The sequence below is a fragment of the Gopherus flavomarginatus genome, chromosome 1 (assembly GCF_025201925.1).
Source record: "Gopherus flavomarginatus isolate rGopFla2 chromosome 1, rGopFla2.mat.asm, whole genome shotgun sequence".
Taxonomy (NCBI): Eukaryota; Metazoa; Chordata; order Testudines; family Testudinidae; genus Gopherus; species Gopherus flavomarginatus.
Genome location: NC_066617.1, coordinates 95,629,469 through 95,647,390, shown reverse-complemented (window position 1 = coordinate 95,647,390; position 17,922 = coordinate 95,629,469). Strand labels below are relative to the sequence as shown.

Sequence of the window (17,922 nt, the reverse complement as noted above, 5' to 3'; positions counted from 1 at the left end):
ATTTTAAATACTCCACAACTTACACTCGAAAGAAGCTCCAGAATAGTGTAACCCAGGCTGTGGCTACAGGTAACAGGAATAAAAGGAAAAAACAAGGGCACCAAAAAACAAAATACTGTACACTGCCCATTTTTAAAAACACACACACCCCTGCACAGAGGTTTCTTTGCCCCGGTCCAATGTACAAGGAGTGACAACAGTAATACGACCATCCCAAACTCATGCTGCAGGTTTCCCATGAGCAGTATACCCATTTTCTCTCACTCAGACAGAAGACCTGTCAAGGAAATACAGTGAAAGAGTGTTAGTGGTAGAGGGGAAGTAATAATCAGAGGTATGGAAAACAAGAGGAGGTAGAATGAGACAAGCTCTCTCTACACATAAACCCTACATCAGCATAACCCCCCTAGTCTAGACGAGTGTACACGGATAGAAGACTTCTGTCAGTGTAGCAACATCACCTCACCAAAAAACGTTAGCTATGCTGAAAGCAGCACTCCTCTGTTGGCAGAGCTGCATCTACACTGGGGGTTCTGTCAGCATAGCTATGCAAGTCAGGGATGTGGATTTTTCACACCCCTGACCAACACAGCTACATCAATATTAGTTGTATGTGTATTCCAAGCCTCAGTCAATGGAGAAGAATGATAAATTGGACAAGTAAGTGGAAAGGAAATGAGACTGGGAGAGACTGTGCTCATCGGGCATAATTTTCAGAAGTGCCAGATACTTAAGACTTTACATGAAATCAACAGGAGCCACTTATGTTCTTGTGTTGAGGCAAGGTAGGTAGTTTATCAATTCTTCCTTGATGCCTGGGGCTGTAGAAGAAAGTGGGGAGAAGCACTGCTACCTCTTCATGTTCCCTGCTCTAACAAGCCCCTAGGATCTTCCACTGTGCCTACATCACTGGTTCCCAACCTTTTCTGTGCTGTAACTTACCTGGAGCTCCAGGGGCTCTTCCCCACCACCTCCTGGACGGCAGCTGCAGGAGGGCAGGGCAGGGGCAAGGGAGCCAACAGCTTGCTCTCACAGGAGGGGATGGGGGAAGAGAGGGAGACTGAGTTCTGATTGGTTGCTCCATCCATGGAGAAGGCAGGTCAGTGAGGAAGACAGCCAATCAGAAGGTAGCTTTCCCCCATTTTAGTTTTTTAAAAAATTCTGCGGCACACCTGTTCGGGCACCAGTTGGGAAACACTAGCCTACATCATAATGAAGGTATGATGATATACTCCTTATCCACACTCTTCATATTTGCTTTATGGACTAGGCTGAAAAAAGCCCTGGTCCTCATGAATGATCCCTCTACTTTTTTTTCCCAATGTATTAATGAATGACTCTCAGAGCTCAAGTCCATGCATTGATACCCTGCAGTTCTGTCTAGTTGACCCTGCGTGTGGAAGGGGAAGCATTTCAAAGAATGCTACCATGGACATCATGCACTTCAATCTCTTATCTAGAAGCCTAAATTCAAGTGAAAGGTGGTGACAAGAAAATAAAAACAAAAATAACAAGCCCTTAGCTAAGGCTAGTCTAAACATGGTGTTATTGCTAATTAACTCCATGCGTGGACTCTAATTCTGGAATAAGGGTGTCCATCCACGGAATTGGGAATAACTATGTGTCGACAAGCCCTAAGAGAGTCTCTTGGTTAGCAGAAATATTCCGTGTGTCTAAGCAAGATAATTAATTTTCCAATTCCTCCTTTCTGACTAGGGTTATGTATGTATACACTACCACTTACGATGGTATAACTTATGCCACTCAGAGGTATGAATAAGTCATCAAGTGACAAATTGCACTGACCTAAGCACTGGTGTGGACAGTGCTATGTTGTCAGGAGAGCTTCTCCTGTTGACGTAGCTACAGCTGCTCGTTGGGGGTAGATTGATTAAGTCAACAGGAGAAATCTCTCTCCAGTCAGCTTAGAGCGGCTACACAAGAGAACTTATAGCAGCACAGCTGCATCCATGCAGGTGCACCGCTGTATGCTCACTAGTACAGCCATAGCTTAAGAGCTTTCAGATCCTCCTTTCTCACTGAGCTGCAAAGAGGGTGAGCTTTTTCCCCCTGCTTCCTCTTTGTGAGCCTGATTCAACGACAACTTAAGTCAATGGGTATCTTTTCACTGATTTAAATAGGCTTTCAGTTAGGCCTCATACTCTTGCTCTGAGGAGCTTCTAGTTAATCATTCCACTGTCTATTTTAGGGTATGGCTACACTTACAGCTGTACAGCGCTGGGAGTTACAGCTGTCTTCGTACAGCTGTGTAGGGAAAGCGCTGCAGTGTGGCCACACTGACAGCTACCAGTGCTGCAGTGTGGCCACATTTGCAGTGCTGTTGGGAGTGGTGCATTATGGGCAGCTATCCCAGCTTTCAAGTGGCTGCAACGTGCTTTTCAAAAGAGGGGGGTGGAGTGGAGTGTGACAGGGAGCGTGGGGGAGACAGAGAGAGTGGATTTTTGGAGCTGACGCTGTGTCAGCTCCCTGCCTTGCAAGTTCTACGGACTGGAAGATACACAGCACCAACCTCCAATCATTTTAAAAGTTTCGACCCCTTCCTCCACCCCTCTCTTATTCACTAAATGCAAATAGCCTTCAGACCAGATAAGCAGCTGCTCCAAAATGGACTTCCCCCTTCCCCCCCGCCGCGTTGCTTCTCTCCTCAAGCAAACTGAACATTCCAAAGGAATCCCCCTGCCTGCCTCTGCTTGAGCAAACGAGTGTGTTTGTTTTTTAGATATGCAGCTCCGGGAGCCCGGAGTTCACAACAAAACACCAGAGTGGCTGAACAGGCATTCTGGGATACCTCCGAATACCCTGGAGGCCAATTACAGCACTTTTGGTGGCCACACTTGCGGAGCAGGAGTACAGCCAGCGCTGCAGCCAGGAAGATGCAGCGCTGTATGTGCCTTGCAAGTGTGGACGGTGAGTAAGTTGCAGTGCTATAAACCCACCACCAGCGCTGCAACTCTCCAGTGTAGCCAAGCCCTTAGTGTTGGATACGTACACCTGTTCATGTTATACATCTTTGCTTTTCCACCAAGTCCTCCTCTATCAAAAAGAGAAGTTTTACTTCCTGAGCAAGTCCAACAAAACAAAATTGGAGTTTGTAAGCCCAAAGCGCAGCAGAGTAAGACTGAGCACATTCTTGTCAGTTTCATAGCTATCCACAGGTTTCTAGATGAAACTGACAAGAATCATGTCAATTTCTCTCTGTGGCTTAGAATATGTGAGCAGAGGAAACCCGGGAATTACATATTAGGGGAAACCCCCCCCCCCCCCCCCCCCCGCCCCCAAAGAAGGTGGAGAAAGGAGCCGAAGGGCACAGCCACCATGCTTATTCCAAAACTGCAGCAGCCAGGATGCTAAAAAAGGAGGGGTAAAATAATCGCTACCCACAGTCAAAGCAGTGAGAAGCATCTGGAGAGTAATGAAAATTATTTTGTATGGGGAAGTGGGACAAGAAAAAAATATAGGGGATGAGAGAAAGGGAAAGCAGTTGCAGAAAACAGAGTACATTCTGATGTTGTACATAACTATTACTGACAATCATCTTGACAGCCTGTATAGTGGATTTGACACACAGCAGTAATTCGACACTTTAATCCATGAAGATAAACCCTTATATCAAGTAATCATGTATTCCATTTGTGCGTGACATTATTATATAAAAATAAAAATACATATACACACACAAACCCCATGTGGGCAGAATGGAGAGAGGAAAAGAGTCACCTTACTTCTTTCTTTCCACTTGCTGTATTCGAAACACTGCCAAGTAAAATATCACAGTTTTTCAAATGGAACAACTATTCCAGGACAGAGCAAGTCTCAACAGATTTCAAACCAAGCCCTTACGGAGAAGAACCTTGCAACTTTTTCCTCACCCTCCCCACTAACCTAGTGGAACAAAAGCAAAGGGAAAATGTCCAATATTTACTGCCATTAAACAAACTCATAAGCAGGTGCTTGCCAGTCCCTGTAGCATTTCATACTCCGGTTTGAGAGAGAGCAAGTTAAGATGGGCAGTGGTATTTTCCCCGCATAGAATCACAGAAGTTTTGCCCCATAGAATCAAGAAAAACAGAATGAATTTAGGATAAGAGGTCAACCTTAGCCTTAAGTCTTCATGGCTTTATTTACATTGATTTTCTAAAGTTATTTTGGTAACTGTAAAAACACACTACACACAAAGAGGAAAAAACAATAAGAAAATCAACTTATATAGGAAACAATGCATTTGCAACTATAACAAGACAAGACTACATAAAATAATACGGCAATGTAATTCTCTCATGCTGAAGTATTTCTAGATTTAGATTAATAATAAATTGTTCACATTCCATCCACTTTCCCACACATCCCCAATGAGCACCACCCAACTCTAAAGTCTGAATTGCAGACACTATTCTTTCTAGAAAAGGTTCTCTGAGACCGCAAACTTTTCTTCTTTCTATACCTACACTCACCAAGCAGTCACAAGGAACACTGCATCCTCAGAGTTTAGCATAATGTTCCTGCAGCACTCCCCTATTTTTGAGTGCAGGGCGGGGAATTCTTGAAAGAGTCACTGAGTCTATGTTCCACCTTCCTAATTCAAAGCCAAACTATTCAGGCAGATCTCCAAACTATGAGAGGGCTAGGATAAACGGTTTTCAGTGCAGAAAAACATTCCCACAGAAGCATCTGGTTGAAACCACGGATGGCAGTAGCTCCTGAAAAATCATATATTATTAGGGTTGGAAGGGACCTCAGAAGATCATCTAGTCCAACCCCCTGCTCAAAGCAGGACCAATCCCCAAATGGCCCCCTCAAGGATTGAACTCACAACCCTGGGTTTAGCAGGCCAATGCTCAAACCACTGAGCTATCCCAAAATACTTCAGGACCTCCTGTGTAACCAATTTCCTAACCAAGGCACCTAATTCACACACCTTAAAATTGGACAGTTTCCACAAGTGCACTGATATATCAACATAAGTTGTTCTGAATATCTTGCTTTACCCTCGTGTAGCTGATGTTTCACATTGTGATTTTAAAAGGTAAAGGCCTTTTGGTTGCAAAGAGAGTTGGTGATAGGAGTGAAGGTAGTTGAGGATGAGGCTCAAGCACATATTGGGTTTGTGTTTAGATCGCTCAGGGCAACTTGGCAAGTTTCAACTTAGGATCCAAGCCTGGATGTTACAAAACTACAGCAAATTAATATAACTGACAGGATCAGCTCAAGAGAGCAAGGAGTGCAACAGCCAGGCTCTGCAAACTAGCATGGAGATGTACTGTCAAATTGCTCATGGAAGTTTAGGATCAGAACAGCACAGGATGCTATATGTCAAGACTGTGGTCCAACAGGAGAGCAGCAAGGGAACCCAGGACTAGGAGAGTAAGGGGTACTGCAGTTTAGGGTTGCGAAAAGTTAGCTAAGTTGTATGCAGCCATTCAAGATGTCAAAAGTAGGGAATGTTGTGCTTGTTCTTCACAGTAGCAACGCTGTTTAAGAGGGATATGTGCACAGCCCACTGTTTAGATTCTGCTTAGCTCCCCATATTATTAACTCTTTACTTCATACGACCATTATATAAAAGTTCTCTTGAAAAGAGATACCAAAATGAAACTGTTCTAAAATATTTTAGATTGGTAAATATGGCTTAAAATAAAGTATTACAAAAAAAGTCCACATCTAAAACAGTAAAATTTTCAAAAAGACTATCCAACATGGAATAATTGTGATTAAATACCGCCACTGATGAATTGACTTGAACGAGAAGAGCTAGTTGATCTCAATTCAGTAACTACTTGTGGATAAAGGCTAAATCACAAAAGCCACTACTGCAACTGGCAGTAGTCAGTCTATTTAGATCCTTGCATGACCCCTATCTAACATTTCAGTGTTGGGAAAGGCCAAACATAGGACTAAACAGCATAAAAATAAATCCTCTCATTACCAGGTCAGAAGCACAATGGTGCCTGAGAAACTAGCACTGCCAACTCTGTTCTGTGATGGTGGTGGTGGAAAGGGAGGGTTGTTGTGTTTATCTAAAAGCCTTCAGTCTCTAAAACTCTTAGTCCAGAGCGTTTCATAAACATCAAGTTTACTTGAACTAGTTTTAGATTTTTTCTAAAATATACATTCTAATTAAATAGCCACCCTAGAGATATGCATGAGCCAGCTATAAATGCATAGATATACCCCCAGCCAACAGTCTCACAATATAGGGAAGTCAAGCAAGCAGTATGAAAACTGTTTGAGGTGATTACCTATTATACCCTCATTTCAGATAGTAACAGTAGCAACAGGAACTGGAAGGAGCTCTCCAAGAAGAGCACCCATTGTCCTTTAGTTCTGCAAAGGCTTTAGTTAAAGATGACCTACAAAGGAAAATAATAATAGGACCATGCATGGCTTCTCTTTTTAATAATGTATAAAGGCATGAAAGGATTTGTTTCTGCTTTAGGGGGAAAAAAACAGAACTCCTCCATCCATTTTTCTTGAAGACTAGCTATCTGGAGAACTAACAGAACCAAGACAACACGGGTGAAATTGAATTAACTGATAAAGTTACTTTTAAATAAATTAAACAAACATGAACATCTTTTCAAAGAGCTGGAAGAAATGTTAGGTAACTTCACCTAGCCAATGAAGGGCTGAGAAAGCTCCCCATACACATAAGATCTCCAATGAGTAAGCCATTGGAGGTAAGACTTGACATTACTAATAATCCTTAGCTAAAATTTATTTTAAACTCTGCTTACAAACACCCTGCAGACTCTCTTTATGTATCAGAGCACCAAGAAAAGCACAAACCTAATTATTTTTCGTTTTTAGGTGGCCTTAAAAAGAATTTTTCTTCAGATGCTCCAGTGCAGGGGATTGGTCTCATCACATTGGGGACTTTCCTTTATGATCTGCCCAGGGACTATAAAGGTTCATTTAAGTGCAAGTTTTAGCACAAACAAAGGTCCCATCATTCCTAAAGTCCCTGGAACCTGATTTAAAGATCAAAGTCCAAATTTACATTTTGTCAAATAGAGACTTAACTCTTTCTACCAGAGAAATAAATGCAATGGGGCACCATCAGGATGTATAAGCAGGCAGTTTGGGGAGAACCCAGCTTGTCAGAATATCCAAAGGTTTGTCACAGATACCTGGAGTTTGAGAGTACAGCAGGTACACAAGGCTACCAGATTCTCCAAGATCATGTGGAAAAGGGCTGGCACGCAAATGTCGTCCTCATCTACTGGGATGATACAGCTGCAAGTAACACACTCTGATCTAAGTGGTGGTGTCAAAATACTATTCAGAAGTAACATCAGATTTGCAAATCACTGTCATGGGTAAACAAGCAATCCATTTTCTGAAGGCCTAGAGTTTGCTGAAAGGGCTGAATGCTATTCTGCTTTCCTCAGACCTTTAACAAAAGTTTATCAATCAAGGAATACATGACTAGCCTGTCAGCCAAACAGCCTCTTCTCATCATAGTCCCCTCTACAGAGCAACAGGGCTGTCACTGCTCCTCTTTTGTCATGCCAAGTGACCTCACTGAGGAGATACAGTAGACACAAATACAGATACATATAATCCAAGTTGTGTTAGAAAAATATGAAATCCCATTTAAGATGCTGGCTTCAGAGAACTCTTCAATCAAAAAAGGTTGGTACAATAAGCTCTTTAATAAAAGGAAAAATTCAAAACCACCCTAAAAAAGAAGTGACGGTGAAAGGTGCCACATTGAAAGTCTCCAAAAGAAGACAACTTTTCTCACTCAAGGCCCAGCTAACGCATCAGAACCCTAACTTGAAAGGAATTCAGCCTCAATTATCCCACTCAATCTTGACTGAGATTAGCCAAAAGAACTGACTGTCATGTGGGCGCCTGCCCACTAGGAACCGTACCTAAGAACCAACAACTCATTACAGTTATCCACTGATGAGTCAGCAGATTGTAACATGTTCCAATTGCTAAGGATATGAGCATACCATTCCCAAATCTCTATGCCCCCAACCTCTTTTTAAATAAAAGAGCAACTAAGGATACATCAGAAAAGGAGGAAAGGTGTGGCCTAGTCAAACTGCCCCTCCTCTACTGGAAGGGATGTCATGTCAAGGGCTAAAGATGAAGCCAGTTCATAAAACATTAGAGGGTGCTTAGCAATGACAGGCAGCAACCTTCCCCTCCAGCACCTCTTGCCAGTATCCCCGATCAACTCCCCCTCCTCCCTTCCAGCACCTCCACAGCATGCAGGAGGCACTGGAAGGGAGGGGGAGGAGCAGGGACAGGGTGCACTTGGGGGAGGGACTGGGTGGGAAGAAGCAGAGTGGGGCAGGGCTGGGAAAAGGCGGGGGCTTGAGGGAAGGGGGCAGGGCCTGAAGCAGAGGGTTGAGCACCCCCACAAGGCCTATAGGAAGCCACTGCCAATTTACACTTAAACATGGCATGATACTAGTGTTGTGCCGAGTATGGAAAAGGATGGAGAATGACCAGGAGGGCATGGGGGAAAGCTGCCTGGATGAAAAGTTTCCCCTAACCCTGCCACAATGGATCACTTGTTGATTCACACCCCACCCTTTTAATAGCAGAACCCAGTACAACCTACCTACCTAACTTGCATAGTTAATGTTTGCAGTGTTGTAGCCACAATGATCCCAGGATATGAAAAAGACAATGTTGGTTGGTGATTAAATCTCCTTTATTGGACCAACTTTGCTGATGGACGCTACATGGTTTTGAGCTACATCAAGTTTTTCTTAAGGTCTGGGAAAGGAAGCAGATCTTCCCCAGACTTAGGAAAGAGCTTGGTGTAGTTCAAATCCTTGTATAACTTCCAGTAACAAAGTTGGTCCAATAAAGATATATTTTCACCTACCTTCTCTCTTGTATATTTAATACATTATAACCTTCTCTTTCCCATGGTGGGTAGAGAATAAAACACTTTCTGTGGGAAAAAAAAACAAATATAACTTCTAGCTAAAAGGAGAGGCATCAACACAACACACTCAGGAAATATGCTCTCCATTCCTCATAAAAGCCCCTTCCCATTATTTTGATGAGACCTTGTGAGAGTGATCAGTTCTAGATTGCCCATCCAGAAGGCAACAAGGTGCTACATGCTTAATGCACTCATAATACAGCCCATCTCCTCTGCTTTGCACATGGTGTGCATCTCTCTCTTCTTTTTTATCATTCACGCCCCCCCCTTCAAACTTGACTTTAAAAAAAAACAAAACATGATTGTGGGGCCGGAAGATAAAGGGGTGTGGGGCACTTTAGATTTAGCAGAATGGCTTCTGCGTTCAAAAAGAAAATTGAAGAGAGTAAGACCAGAAGAACCTTCCTATCCCCCCCCCCCCCCGACGCCCCATCTCACCCTCCTTCCCCTCAACCTACCCCCCCCCCCATCCGAGTCCCTGGGCACCACTATTTATAACAGGGTTTTTATCGTCAGTCAGGGGAGCTGGGGGCGGGGCGGGACCTGCTAACAGCCACCGGGCCGCACGCTGTGAATCATCCCCCCCGGGCCCCGCCACCGCCCTCCCCCGCGCGCACACGCCCCCTCCCCCACCGCCGGGGCAGGGTCCCCTCGGAGCAACTAGGGGATCCGTTACCTGCGACTCTCCCTCCCCCGCGCGGAGGGGGGAGCGCGGGGCGGGGTCTCTCAGTGGCGCAGGCGGCAGGGCCCCGCTGCAGGCCGGGGGGGGCTCCGCGGCGGCGGCGGTTCGGGGGTTTCTCGCTCCATTCTCCCCTCACACACAGGAAATAACACAGGGTCAGCTGACCCCGCCCAGCCAATGGGGAGGTGGTGGGACAGCGCGAGGCGGCGGCGGCAGGTCCCGGGCAGGGAAGCAAGGAGAGGACGGCGCGTGCGCTCTCGAGGTGTGTGCTGGGCGTGGGGGTTGCAGCCACCTCCTTCCCCACCACACGCTCGTTTAAAGGGGCCGCGCCACCACCCAGTCCACGGCGGGCGCTCCACTGGTTCGAGGCAGTTGGTGCCCGTCCTCCGCGGGTGAGGGGCTCCAGCAAACGGCGGCTGTAGCGCAGCTTGGCGCCAGATTCCTCTCTCCACCCCCTGCCCCCACCGCTCCGCCTAGGTGGCCCCGGGGCAGAGGCGGCTGGTGCCTTTCACGCTAGGTGCACCGGCCCCCAGTAGAGTCGCAGCCCAGTCTGGGATCCTGGACTCTAGCCCTGCCCTGGACGGGGCAGGTGGCGAAGTGGCAAACGAGACCCACGTTGCCCGGGGGCAGCAGCAGCAGCGCTAATCGGTGGGAGCTCCTGGGGGAAGGGGGTGTGCTGGGGCCGGGCAGGGCTGCAAAATGTGACTAGTGCAGGGCCCTAGCAGAAGAAATCAGGGGTAGGAGGAAGCCCGGGCACTCCCATTTCAGCGCCCTTCAGGCAGGTACCACGTCCCTGTATTCTCAAGGCTCTGTCCCTTTGCTAACACTCAGGGCTCCCGAGGCCATTAAGCTGCCTTTACTCGTAGGAGCAGTGGGTCTGGTCTACCTTACAGGTCCGCAGTCAAACTCGGGACTGAAGGCTGCTGCAAATTCCTCCTTAAGCACCGCTCCCAGCCCTAACCCCAAAGGAAAAGAGGATGCAGTAGGGCAGGATCCAGGTATGGGCCCTTCAGCCATGCTGCTGCCGCCCCCTTTACCTGACAAAAATAACTTCCATTTTCCATTTGTAAGTTGTGCTAAGGTGACATTACTACGGAATTGTTAAAGCTCTGATATTTCTGAGTTACTTTAGAATCTAACTGATGCTGTTTGATCACTTTTTGTACCTCCCTCAGCTGTAACATGAAAGCTAGATTGCTCACTTCTGTGCATTTTCATTGGAATCAAAAGTGGTCAATAACATTTTCTAGTTAGGGCATTATACATTAACCCCTACATTTTGGCCTAAAGTACAGTGCTTTTTTAATGAGTAACGTACTGCAGAGCAACATTGCGGATACAGTGGGAGCGCTGTAGAGAGCCCAGGAAGCAGCAAGGAGGGTGTAATTCAGATCTAATGTACACCACCAGACCTGAAAGGAGAGGAGGAAAACTTACATAAAGCCTGTCTGCTTTATACATGACTTCAGCCTGTAGTATCAGAACTTCCCTTTCACAAGTGCTATACTATTTTCAGAACCAATTTGAAATAAACAATTTTTAAATGCTCTTGTAATATCCTACACAAATCTTTAAGGGTCCTTACGTGCACTTCCACCCTTGAGCAGTAAGTTGAAGGTTTTGTGCGGGTATTTCCTAGTTTACAAAAAATTAGCATGCTAGTGTAGGGGACTTGAAACATGGAGTTGGAGGGGCCAGCTGGAAAGCAGGGATGCAAAGCCTGTCAGATAATCATCTTCTCCATTTAGAATTTGCATGTCAGTTAAGGAAGCTTTATGAGACACTCTAGCTTCCTCCATCTGCCACTCATAGCTTTTCATGTGAAAATGCAGGATAGTGGCAGGCTGAAAAATCTTTAAGTGCTAAGCAGAGAAAATGCAGTCATTTAAATCTTTCTAGGAGGAGTTTAACAGAGCAAATATGATGGTTTCAGTTAAATTTCCCCAATCTCTGCTCCCAAGAACCTCAGCCCATCTTCATCCCTTGTAGGCCTTACTCTGGAAGTAGGCCCTACTCTGGAAGCAGGCCCTTGCTTATAGCTCAGCCAGTACAAATTTCAAAATTACACTGTACAATGCATTCTCTTGTCAAAAGTGATTATGGGTGAGACTGGGGCATAGATGGGACTGGCACAAGTGCAGTCTGAGTAAGTCTGAAGTCGTGGCAATAGATTGGGGGAGGCAACCAGAAAATAGAATATCTACTCCACTTTACTGATTATAAGTGCCTACCATTTGTCACTTGAGTTAGCAATTTGGGGGGTATTACTGAATCCACAGCTGCTGTTAGACCACCACGTATAGGATTGGAAGAATTAGCTTTTTATTGGTAAAAGTCAGCAAAGTAAATTTAACTGTACACATACACAAACTGATGGAAAAATATTTCCATTAATAATAAAAATTTACAGATAAGCAAAGAAAGAAAAATGTGGCTTGAGAACTTATTGGAATGGGATTTAAGGATATTTACTTTGTATGTTTTGACATGTGATGTTGACAGTTCGTGATTTAACAGTTATAAATCTTTAACTTTTAGAAGCTCAACATGTACTGTCATTAAATAATTGTCTGCCTCCCTGCCCCAAAATTTCCTGCAACAGTGAAAATTTAAATGGGGGGGAAATAATAAGAAATGCTTAAAAACAACACTATTATAATTATCAAAATTATATAAAAAATAAAAATTAATTCTCCCATGCCTAATCATATAGCAAAAGTTTCTGGTAAAGTGTCTCCCCCCACAATCTTTGACTTGCCAGGAGCATGCAACTGTTTCTTTCTGATGCAAACCTTCTACTGTGATATATATGCCTTATCTCCCTCAGATTAAATTACTGCAATGCTCTCTATATGAACTACCTGGAAACTGCAGTTTGTTCAGAAGGCAAGAAGCCATTTTATGAAGCAGGATCTCTCCAGAAGCACATTACACCAGTGCTCTGATCTGCACTGGTTTCTAGGTAAAGTTTAATGACTTCATCTATAAACCCCCGAACGGTTTGGGAAAAAATGCCATGAGAAAGGCCTCTCTCCCAGTGATACTGCCACAAGGGGGTTAGTGGAGGTGCTCAAGCTGGAGCTCCTGTGATACAGCTTCTGGCAGTGTGTTCACCATGAGGAACCCTTCACTTAAGAACCTACCTTTCCCTGGTATGACATAGCCCAAATCTTGTTGACCTTCAGAGGATGCTAAAAAGCTGTTGGAGATGGAAGACCATGATAATGGTTGTTATCTTGAGGGAGGAGTATTAATTGGATTGAAAGTTTAGAGTACAGGATGGATTTTTTAAATAAATATTAAAATACATAAAATACAAAGCCATTTATAAGCCATGATATTTAAGATATATTAATTTTACAAGAAATCAGCCTCAATAGAAAGTTATGTTTGATTTATGAACAAATCTATGAGTCATCTTCTAAAAATCAGGAATTTCTTTGTTAAAAATGCAAAAAAAGTTACACTGAAAAAAATAAATTAGGAACATATGATACTGCACTAGAGGACCACTGGGAATTCCTTTCTCCAGCAATGGCCATTGCCAGATGCTTCAAAAGAAACAAGGAGAAGTAATTTTTAAATGTTTGCAACTCAAACTAAACAACACATTTACTTATTCTTATAAAATTCATTTTGTGCTTAGAAAGAGTATGTGCTGTAAATTTGGGGATGATACACTGTGTCAGCCATACTCAAACTAGGGTACATGTACCACTGGTGATACCTGGGTTGGTTTATAGTAAAGTATTAGAATAAGTATCCATTGTAATTATGCTAATTAAAGTTATCAAGATAATGTGACAAGTACTTTTGAGTTTTAGATGTGGTATGCTAAGTCCAAGAACTACTTACACTATGCTGCTCATCCATGAGAGATTTCATAACAAGTGTCAAAGCCTCATTTATCAGTAATTAAGTAGTTAACAACATTGACTTTGTTTCTGCTAAAATAATCAGCAATTAAGTAGTTAACAACATTGACTTCTAAATGGTTATCTTTAGGTTTCAGAGTTAACAATCCTAGTGAGCTGAATGGGGCAGTTCACTCCTCAATGATATTGTTTTAGGCTGCCTGCACACTCAGGAAGACAACCATGCATCAGTTTACATTTGATTGATGTGTATGAAATTTTTCTTCACAACTGAGGCTACAATTTTTTTTCTTTAGGGGAAAGAAATCTTAGATTCTGCAGAATCTACTGAATGACAACCATTTGACTACAATCATTTCAATATAGAAATAATTATGACTAACAGAGATAATTACAGATTATACCCATTAAGACACTTAGGTCCGAGTCCTGTAATCAGATCCATGTGGCTGAAACCCTACACCTGCGCAGATCTAACTGCAGGATCAAGGCCAAAAGTAACCATCTATACTTGAAACAAGTCACTTTTCAAAGTTTAAAAACAAAAAACAAAAATGTTAGATGGAGCCAAAACATTATTACTCACCAAAAAGAAATTCTGGAAGGGGCATCTTAAAATTCATATAACAAACTAATCAACAGATTTGCTTGTAAATTGTCAGAAAATTTATTCTGTACTTCAACAATAAATGCTGTACACAGAGAGGATATACTATATTATACATACATAAGAAAGACGTAAGTCCCTCCTTTTAGTGCAAATGTCTATACAACATCAACTATAGACACACAGTGGCATCTCCCTTTCCCTCCATTTATTACCCTCCAAATCCTGCCTCTTTCCCCATACATTCCTTTTTCCTCATCCCCATCAAGAAGTCTCAGTGTGAGAATACTTGTATATAAATGAGGGTGCGATGAGAGGCAAAATGACAGCTAACATTTGAGCCCTTTCACATGGAGACTCAAAGAATCCTGGGAAAAGTAAAGGCATTTAAGTAGTCATTGAACGCTCAAGTAAATTTCTCCCTGCTTCTACTACTGCAGCCAAAGTTCACAGGGTAAATAGCACTGGTCACCTTTAGCATACTCTGACTCCATCTGCTATTTTAGTATCAGGTTTACCTTGCAAATCCTGTCTCTCACAGGACACAAGTTCCCATGGGGATTTGAAAAATTCCTTCTTACCATGAGAGGACTAATAACTGCAGATGGGGTAGGCTCCCTTAGACATTGAGGTCACCAATTCTGATCTACCCATGGGTTAGTAGTCAGTCATGACCACACTGCAGTAACATAAGGCAGGAGGTGTCACAACCATAAGCAAAAGTCATGGGTATCGATCTATGGGGAGAAAAAGGATTGAAACAATGGTGTTTAACACACATCTATCTTAAAGTGTCTTTGCCAGGTCATGGTTGAGGTGCACAGAATGGTGATATTGTCTTTTCTGTGGCTAGAGGACATCAGCTTCCAGGTGCTGCCAATTCAGCATCAAAATCAGCCTCTTAAATGACTCATTTTATTAAAATATCACTAACTACTTTCAGCAACTCCCTCTACCTATGGACTAGAAGAAATCAGAGCACACAGGTGTTTCTAACAGGGAGAGGATTTCTGGAGGTGTTTGGTGAGATTCTTTGAGGCAGAGTTTTTAGAGAAAAAGTTTGATGCTGAAAAGTGCTGAACTAGCAGCACCTGGTAGGCTGACATTATTACACACAAAGACAGGAACATACAGATTTCTCCCAGGCACATAAACTGCATTCCCTCCCCAAAATAGCATCCTTATCACATCAAATTATTTCCCCTTTCACTCTATTTCATGCAGTATACACACTCTCTCTGTCACTGGTACAACTTTTATCTATACCACTTAGATGCTATGGGGATGGGCACCAGAGAAAAAGCTAGATATATAATACAAAAGAGGCCAGCAAGATTAGTCACATAGACCACACTACCATGGACTGAAACTTACACTAGTTGTGGGACAGCTAATGCTTTAAGCAAGTTCAAAGCAACAGCAGTTCATCTGTCTTGAAGTGAGACAGACATCAGTATGGCTGCATTCATTAGTATTTTCTGGCACTATTCCCATTCCTTCTTTCTACTCCCTTCATAGTGATTCAGCTAAAAAGTCTTATTTCTGACCCACTGGAGGGAGAACCAGTATTCAATCTCTCTCAGGAGTCTGGTAAGAGCCTGGAGGGCTCCTCCCTCATTAATTCACTGGCATTAGACTCCCCGTAAGATACTAGTCAGAAAGTCTAGCTTCGTTGAAATATTTTATGTAGAGCAGAGAGTCTCAACCTGGTGCTCATGACTTGGTCCATCACTTGGAAATGGCTCTCCTTCAGACACCAGGCGCACCTCCATAAGCCACAGTGCTGAGGCCTGCAGTCCAATCGCTGCAACATCAAATCAGAGTGAAGAATTCTGGGGCATACCTAAGAAGAAGCTGATACAAGTGGCTGAATGTAGGTGTCATGGGAGGAAAAAAAAAGTCAAAAACTGAAATATAGAAGGTAATTCTGCTTCTATCGCTTTATATTTCAATATTCCTCTCTTTCCATCTCTCTCTTTTACAAGGAACTAGCATATGAAAATAAGATTTTTTTTCCCCTTCAGATCTGTTCAGCTTCTGCTGCTTATTCCCTTCACTTGTCAGAAACCTCCATTTGCAATATTAGAATTTGGTTGCTGTGGAAGTGGTTTTGATGTTGCATACAAAGGAATCTGACTCCAGCAAGAGGAGCTGAACTTTTGAGGGAAAATGATCCCATGTCCATGAAGATGTTTTACGTGTGTGAATTTAAAATAGTAAGCCATACAAAATATATGGCTCACTGGCAAGACATTCTCCAGCGAGGCAGAAGAGCCCATTATATCAATAAATCCTCATTATCTGAATCACTAAACATATCAAAATAGTAAAAGAAGAAAATATTAGAAGAACCACCCGCCTCTTAAAACAGTCTTATGAAAACCAACTCTGCCTTGCCAGAGCATGTTTTATAGAAGGGGATTTTTTGCCTTTAACAGGGGTTTTCTTTGTTGTTTTTTTTCTGCCCACAAGGGAGTGGGAATTCCCAGACTTGACAGGCTCTCCTCATTTTTAAATCCCCATAACATATGATCTCAAATTTTAGACTCAGCTGAGATTAGATTCTTACTTCCATTCCCTCACTGGTTTCTTCCCACATGTATGCAAGAGTTGTTTTGAATATCACATGATCAAAAACTTCCTTGGGAGGTATTTTTTCCTATAAGAAGGGGTAGAGCTGGTTCTCCACATCACTGATCTCTTAGTATATAATAGATTCCCCACTTCTATGTAATTAGAGAAGTTTAGGTACATTACAAAGCATTTGAGATAGGCTTATGGCAGGAGGTGGAGGGTAAGCAAGGTGGATGGGACTGAACCAGAATTGTTGGATGCTGAAGGTATCCTTGGCTTGTCTGGTAAGTGGCCCTTACTTATGCCTGGTCTGAAGGACCATTTTAGATATACATTAAATCTCAGGAACCTCCAGGGACAGAAACTAATGTTACGCCCCAATGAATTTCAGTTTTGTTATGACATATAGCAGTATTTTGTAGCTCCGGTAACTCATGAAACACTGGACCAAAAAAAATAAAAAATCATATTCTGATTTCCCTTATGCCTTACCTTCCTCACCCTTCACAAGAAACCCCAAACCCAACAACTTCAAATTCAACTGATTTTAATATCTGCTACATCAAGAACTGCAAGACCTAGAAACAATGCAGTACTGAAGCCACTAATCTCAATTTGCAAAAAACGTTAATCCCTGACTCCTAAGAGTTTAGCAGCAAAGTCTTCTAAAATCATGCTGGAACTCAAGTAGGAACATGGAGCAAAACAGTAATTGGGCCCCGCACCTTAGGCGTCTTTATAATTTTAAAAAAAAAAACTCACCCGGTGGCAGGGTGGGGTCCACTCCGGGGCTTCAGCGGCATTTTGGTAGCGTGGGGTCCTTCAGTGCCACAGAAGACCCAGAGCGGACCCCCCCGCCACTGAAATGCCGCTGAAGCCCCAGACTGCTGCTGGGTATTCAAATCGGGCCCCGCCCTTCATAAAGCCAGCCCTGATCCTAGGAGCATTACCTACACATAGATCAGAGTCCCATGCAGTTAGTAACATCATGGGCAGTTCCTACTTCCAGGTTCAAGAGGATCTACAAACAGTCCAATTAAGTTAACTCGACTTAATTTTTAAGATAATAAATCTTTGCTTCTGTAATCATGAAAATAGGAACTAATTATTTTTCTAGGTGCATGGGACTCTAATGACCCAGCAAAGTTTGACAGAAGAGGTAGTCACAGCTGAGAGACCAATATTTAACTTTTCTTTAAAGGTTTATGAAACAATTAGACTTTGTCTACAAGAAAAATGTTGAGTTTCTTGTTTTGTT

The 17,922-nt window shown here is 43.1% G+C and overlaps 1 protein-coding gene across 9 annotated transcripts in view; it reads right to left on the bottom strand.

The window, feature by feature from the left end:
• The window catches only part of TCF20 (transcription factor 20), a 217,912-nt gene that overhangs the window by 112,753 nt on the left and 87,237 nt on the right, over positions 1–17,922 (bottom strand). For 5 of the 9 annotated variants that reach the window (XM_050953676.1, XM_050953685.1, XM_050953693.1 and 2 more), the window contains exon 1: positions 9,603–9,815. The exons of 2 other annotated variants lie outside the window; for them this stretch is intronic. The gene's annotated coding sequence lies outside the window, so the exon portion shown is untranslated. Of the gene's footprint in view, positions 1–9,602; positions 9,817–17,922 lie in introns of those variants that run through there. 2 more of the 9 variants (XM_050953651.1, XM_050953722.1) reach the window with 1 other exon arrangement.